Source organism: Physeter macrocephalus, chromosome 8 (genome assembly GCF_002837175.3).
Source record: "Physeter macrocephalus isolate SW-GA chromosome 8, ASM283717v5, whole genome shotgun sequence".
In the NCBI taxonomy this organism is placed as follows: domain Eukaryota; kingdom Metazoa; phylum Chordata; class Mammalia; order Artiodactyla; family Physeteridae; genus Physeter; species Physeter macrocephalus.
Window position 1 is genome coordinate 70,411,728 of NC_041221.1, and position 7,144 is coordinate 70,418,871.

At 38.5% G+C, this 7,144-nt stretch overlaps 1 protein-coding gene across 6 annotated transcripts in view; it reads left to right on the forward strand.

Moving 5' to 3' along the window:
- MAST4 (microtubule associated serine/threonine kinase family member 4) overlaps positions 1-7,144 on the forward strand; it is a 599,104-nt gene that overhangs the window by 475,108 nt on the left and 116,852 nt on the right. The gene's annotated exons all lie outside the window — the stretch shown is intronic.

Here is a 7,144-nt window from a genome sequence, read left to right on the forward strand (position 1 = left end):
AGCGGCTGGGCCCGTGAGCCATGGCCGCTGGGCCTGCGCGTCCGGAGCCTGTGCTCCGCAACGGGAGAGGCCACGACAGAGGGAGGCCCGCATACCGCAAAAAAAAAAAAAAAAAAAAAAAAAAGTCAATGTGCCAGTGCGCCGTATTTTGGGGTCTCATGTCCTAAAGTGCGTCAAAACTATTCAGCATTTTTCTCCCTAAAGTTGAACTTGTGTATATTAGCTAGCACAAACAATGCTGCCCTGAGCAGTCTAGAACATGTCTCCTCCTGTAATGTGGGCAAGAGTTTATCTAAAGTTTTACCTGCCAGTGGTGTATATATAACTTATCTTTACATCCAGAACCATTGTAAGGACAATGAAGATTCAAGAGATGAGACTCTTGGCCTCAGGAACTACTTAGAAGGATGGTAGAACCATATTACAAAAACTATGCAATGAAGACTGCTTTGTGTGTTTTTTGTTTGTTTGTTTGAATTCTATCTGAGATGGTGCAAAGAAGAGAAGGGTTAATTCCAATCAGGAAAGTTTGGGAGATATTGAAGGAGCCACTTGCTCATGATGTTGAAAGATGAGCAAGACTTTGGCAGGGGTGAGAGATGGGGGAGTTTCTAGTGTGTGGCTGGAGTGTGGGAGGTACATGCTTGATTGTACAAGAATGTAAAGGTGAAAAGAGGGATGAAAGTCAGAAAGTAAAATGAATTTTGACTTTGAGTGCCTTTCACAGATTTTGAGGAGGATCTGTAGGAAGATGTGTTCGAGATATGGAAGATGATGGGGTGAAAGGATGAGTGTTTAAGCCCTACCTCTGTTATACTCTTGTAGAAACTGTCACACGATAGGCTTTCAGGTGGTGTTGACTTATAAACTAGGCTATGACTGGCCCCCGGAAAGCAGTCGTTTTGCTTAGGGGGGCTCTTCAGCTGAGAGTGGAAGTTATCTAAACATGTTTGGGGATAAGACGGGACAGAGAGAGAGAGATGTAGTTGCTCCTTTGGAATAAATTTTATTTTCCTCATAGTAATAAATAAAGGATGGTAAAGTTAAAAAGGCAAAGGACAAATTCATAAAATTATGATACTGTATGTAGTAAGACCACTAAAGTCCAGAAATGCTACTCTGAGGGAAAACTTTAGAGAAACTCCTACACATATATGCAAGAAGGTGTGCTCTAGACCACTCATAGTGGCATCATTTGTAATAGCTAAACGTTTGAAGCAATGTGGCCCAAATGTCTATCAGTTGGAAAGTAGATAAATGAATTGTTGCATAGTTATCTACGGAGCACCATGCGCCTAGAAAACAAATGAACTAGCACTCAAAGATAGTGTTGGGCAACAAAAGCAAGTTGCAAAAGAATCTTACTTAAACCATTCATATAAGGTTAATGTGATGCTACGTGCAATGTTTTGTTTAGGAATACATACACATATAAACATGTATCTGTGTATGTACATTTATAGTAAGAGTCTAAAGAAAAATATGGTCATTTTAAAGACCCATTTTGTGTTAGTAGTTACGTCTGAGAAGGTGTCAGGGGGTATAGTTGTGGAGAGGGGTAAGCAGTTGGCAGTGTTATATTTCCAAAGCTGAATGGTGAATACACAACTGTTTATATTATTACCTTTATACTTTGGAGAGTTTTATTATATCATTGTCATAATAGTGAAAGCTGACCAGAGAGTCAAGCAAAGCCAAATACTTTACTCAGCGGCTGGAATTATATCTTTGTCTTATCCTTTCATTCCTCTGTCAGAGTGCCCAGCAGTATATACAAGGTGCTAAGTATGTGGTAAATTTTATTTCTTACATATAATTCATTTGTGATTAAAAAAATTTAATCCTACTTCTCTTTGTAGTGCTCTGTAGTAATTGCATCATACTTGATGTGCCTGTTGATTAGTCTTTTACTGCCATTATTTTCTTCAGTTCTAATATTGAGATTAAAGAAAGTGTAGTTAAGACTTTAATGATCCTTTTAAGTATTATTTGTTTCTCTGTGGAGAATTCTTTTTCCTTCAAAACATAATTTTGAATTTAATCGGAGGAATGGGGAGAGAGAAGCCTGTCTTTCAGGTTCCGAGAGCATTTTCCCTTATGTTATGGAGGAACATAACAGGTTGTTATTCACTCAGAAGCTGTAGAAAAGTCTGTCGACTTTTTGTGAGAAATGGCATTTATCACCGTCTGGTAGGTTCCTATTTCTATATACAAGAAGAATAAAATGTAAATTAAATAAAGGACCCGTCCTCACATCTTGATAATGCGAAACGCTTTCTCACTCACTGCGTCTCTTACCTCTTCCTATTGCTACATTCTCTACTGCGTTTGGTACACAGAGGCCAGGGGGACAGTTCCTTGATGTCCCCGTGAAAAACAAGAGAAAGAATAAGTGCCATCTCTCAGTGCTTAGTCACCCAGTAGATACACTTTCTATTTTTCTTAGGTAGGGATTATGTGAGTCAGGCCACGCATCACTGACATGAATTTATACCCATTGAATGAATCGGTAGAAACGAGAACATTATTTGTGTAGATGTGTCAGTGGTACCCTGAGGAAGAAGAGATACTAGCATCATGTTCTGGAGCTTATCTCCACAGACAAAATAGTGTTTGTTGACAGCCAGGCATTCCTAAATGAACCATGAACAGGTCAGTCCCATTTAAAAAAATAAATAAATAAAGATAAAAATCACAGGCTCCTAGTTCTAAGCATGAAATTTAATCCAGAAGCCCCAAAGGAAAAGACTAGTATCTCTCTCCTAAAATGAAAAATTCTGTGTAATACACAAAATCAAAAGAAAACAAAGTGTGAAAAATATTTTTATGCCCGTAACTGACAAACATCTGATTGCCTTAATATACAAAGAGCTCGTGTAAATTGATATGAAAATGGTGAATGCACCAGGAGAAAAATGGGGAAAGGATGTAAAAGGCATGTCATAGAAAAAAATTAAATTGGCCAGCAAAGATGTTTGAAATGATGATTCATTGCAATCATAAGAGAAACATGAACCAGAATAATGAGACACTATTGTTCACCTAGCATATTGTCAAAAATTTTGTAAAATTGATAGAATCCAATGATAGCAAGGTTGTGGAGAAACAGTCCCACTCACATCACATAAGCGTTGATGTGAATTGGTACGCTTTTGCTTAGTTTGCAGTATCAGTTAAAATTTCAACTGCATTTACCCTTTCACCCAGCAAATCCATCTCTAGGAATTTATCTTACTGATATCTCACAGAATAACAGAAAATAATACATCTAACATTGCTTGTAACTAGCAAATGGAAAATTAAGTTGTTACCACTTTATTATTTAACATGCCCTTCATTAAGCGGCTGGTTTAGTAGAAAATAATTCAGGTATATAATCCAAGACTGCATGTTTGTTACAAAGAATGAGGTAGGCTTTTATGTTCTGATTTAGAAAGCTGCCCAAGATAGACTGTTCAGCGAAAAAATACGTTGTGTAATTTTATATGTGTGTGTGTGTGTTTGAGTGCATATAGTCATGCATAAATACTTGTATATTCATGCATATTCATAAGGAGTTTTTGGAAAGAGAAAGAAAGTTAGCAGTGTTTATCTTTGGAGAATAGGAAAGTAGGGAAATTAGTGTGTAGTCGTTTTATAATAAAATAAGTCTCTAAAAATAAAACCGGTAAAGGAAACAAAATAACACCTGCTTACTATGCAATAAATTAACAAAAATTTAGTGGCTTAAAACAATATCCATTTATTGATCTTACAGGTCTATACAAGTCTAGGTAGGCTTGACTTGTTTGACTTCAGGGGAGCTCTCAAGGTATCTCAAGGCCAAAATCAAAGAAAGATAGAAAGGATAAGCTCCTATTTCTGTAGGAACCCTCACCTGCTTTTTCTGCTCATGGTATCATAAGGCCAGAGTCAGTGTCAGTTATTGACCTTAAAAAAAAAAAAAAGAGCTAGTTATTTTACCAGCAAAATGAGTTTATTTGGGAATAGCAGAGAATTAGAGCAAACCATAGGTAAGTACAAAAAACAGAGAAGAGAGGCTTTTGTTTTTACAGAAGAAAAGAGAAAGTTGGGAGGAGAGTCCAGGGTGGTGGTGGCTTCTCAGTGGCTGAGCTGTTGCTGGACTGGGAGAAATTCTTCCTTCCCCCTGCTGGGGTCTGAGTGGTAGTGTGTGAGAGCTCCCTCCCCTTTCAGGGCTTCCCCATTCCATTTAAAATGAGGCTTTATTTTCACAATGGGCTGGACTCTTATCTAGAGACTGGGAAAGAATCTACTTCCAAGCTTATGCAGATTGTGGACAGATTCTGATCCCTGCGGCTGTAGGACTGAGATCCACATTTTATCCTGGCTGTGAGCAGGAAGCTGCCCTCCTCCATCTTCAAGCCTGCACTGGCACATCCAGTGATTCTCATGCTTCATATCTCTTACTTATCCTGCTATCAGTCAAAGAAAATTTTTTATTTTAAAGGGCTTATCTGATTGGGTCAGGGTTACTCAGTCTCTGTATATTAAAGTCAGAATGGGAGGGAGGGAGACGCAAGAGGGAAGAGATATGGGAACATATGTATATGTATAACTGATTCACTTTGTTGTAAAGCAGAAACTAACACACCATTGTAAAACAGTTATACTCCAATAAAGATGTTAAAAAAAAACCTACATAGACAGAAAAAAAAATAAAAATAAAAAAAATAAAGTCAGGTGCTGTGGAACTTTAATTATGTCTGCAAAATCCCTTCACAGTAGTACCTAGATGAGGGTTAGGATAACTAGGAGACAGGAATCGTGAGGAGACCATTTTTAGAATTCTGCCTACCACAATATCACTTCAATATTGTATTTTGATTCAAATGGTTAAAGTCTGAGCTCTAAGAGTGATACTTACAGAGGATGGGCCACAGACTAGATGTAGTCAAATAACTGAGACCCACTGACTCCAAACTTCTAGAGTCCTAGAATCAAATGTTGTCCCATTGGTCAAAATACCTAACCTTTGGTGTCTTCAAAAATTGTTTTACTGGGAATTTGCAGCTGGCTACTTAGATTCATTTATACAAGGGTTTCTGGAAGGAAAGGTGGAAAAAAGTCTCACTTTCCTATTGGACAACTCTAGGAATTATTAAAGACAGGAAGTATTCTTAAACCACTAAGTACACATAACCTATTAGGTTAGTATCTACTTGGAAAAACTTGTATAAATTACTGTCTATCTATGTATCTGTGTATCTAGCTACCTGTCTATCTGTCTGTCTATCTATCTATCTATCTATCTGTCATATATAGGGACCTCATTTCTGAAGGATTAGTTACCACTGTGTTTGCTGCTCTACTCACCAAGTCTCTCTTCAAAGATGTAACTGAGCTAAAGGAGGCCCATCCAGGTGAAAATAATCAGAGAACTGGAGTGACTGTATGAACAATACAACTCCAAGTGGAAACTTGCAAAACTCAGAAAAGTATTGGGGTAGCACATGGGGTTAGGCAATGAAATACCCCGAATCCCACTCTTCAAAACACGCTGAGAACATTTCTATGTGCATTTCTTCATTATTTTCCCTTCTCCCCACCTCTACCCTTGGGGCCTTGGCTTAACAAACACAACCAAGAGTATAAATTAAAGTGGTTACCAAATAGAAACTATGAGACATCATGTACATTTTTTCAATAACGTTTTTATTGTTTCAGAAAACTGTGAGGCCCTTCCTCTTTTGAACTTGTGTTGGCATCTCTTTTGGAGTCACTCATTGGTCTCACCACTTCACAACTTGCTCTCCTTGCATTTCTGCTATATCAGTTGTACTTATTCAGATGTGACACTGAATAGGATGGGGGTAAAAGGCAGTGGTTTTGCAGACAGGCACGCTGATACAAGGAATTGAAAGTCAGTAGTCTAGCAGTGAAGTGGAGATAGAGAAAAAATACACAAGGTGGAATAATAAATTCAACGAAGAGAGTCTGGGATAGAACAGGATTAGTCAACATTCCAGGGTGCCAGAGATATACGTGAGAGCATCCCTGATGTTGGTGAGGGACTTCATTATAACCCACTGCCCCAAGAATGTGACCATAAGCTTGGAAGTTATGTAGCTGGGTGGTAAGAGATTTAGTAAAACCTGAAATGTTGGCACTTTGTGCCAACCAAGTCCTTAATCCACTTACCAATATCCACATGACCCTGAGCCATTTTTAAGGTATGATAAAATCTCACAAGATATTTTGCATCCTCTGTTCCCATGACTCTGATCTTCAAGGCTGATATGGTTAAAAAATAAAATGTGGGGCTTCCCTGGTGGCGCAGTGGTTGGGAGTCCGCCTGCCGATGCAGGGGACACGGGTTCGTGCCCCGGTCTGGGAAGATCCCACATGCCGCGGAGCGGCTGGGCCCGTGAGCCATGGCCGCTGAGCCTGCGCATCTGGAGCCTGTGCTCTGAAACGGGAGAGGCCACAACAGTGAGAGGCCCACGTACCGCAAAAAAAAATAAATAAATAAAAATAAAAATAAAATGTGATATTCTGATTGTAACAGTAAGCTGAGAGTTTGTAGAAAACATGAGAAATTATATGGAAATATAAATCCCCTTTAAACCCACTATCCAAGGATAACCCTGCTGACATTTTATTATATCTCTTGTCTTTTTTCCTGTACGTATTGTGTGTGTATGTGTCTGTACATCTGTACATGTGACTGAAATGCATATGCTGCAACTTTTTCTTTACTCCACGCTTGCCAACACTAATGTTAAAGTTTTTCAGGTTCTGTTGACAGAGGCCAAACATAACATCATAGTACCTTTTCCAGTTTTATTGGGATATAATTGACATGTAACATTGTACTTAAGATGTACAACACAATGCTTATATATCTTTTCTTTTTTTAACTTTTTTTTTTTTGAAAGACTGCCACAGTAAGTCTAGTTAATGTCCATCACCTCACATAGTTACACTTTTTCTTTCCTTGTGAGGAGAAATTTTTTTTTTTAACATCTTTATTAGAGTATAATTGCTTTACAGTGTTGTGTTAGTTTCTGCTGTATAACAAAGTGAATCAGCTGTATGCATACGTATATCCCCATATCCCCTCCCTCTTGCATCTCCCTCTCACCCTCCCTATCCCACCCCTCCAGGTGGTCACAAAGCACCGAGC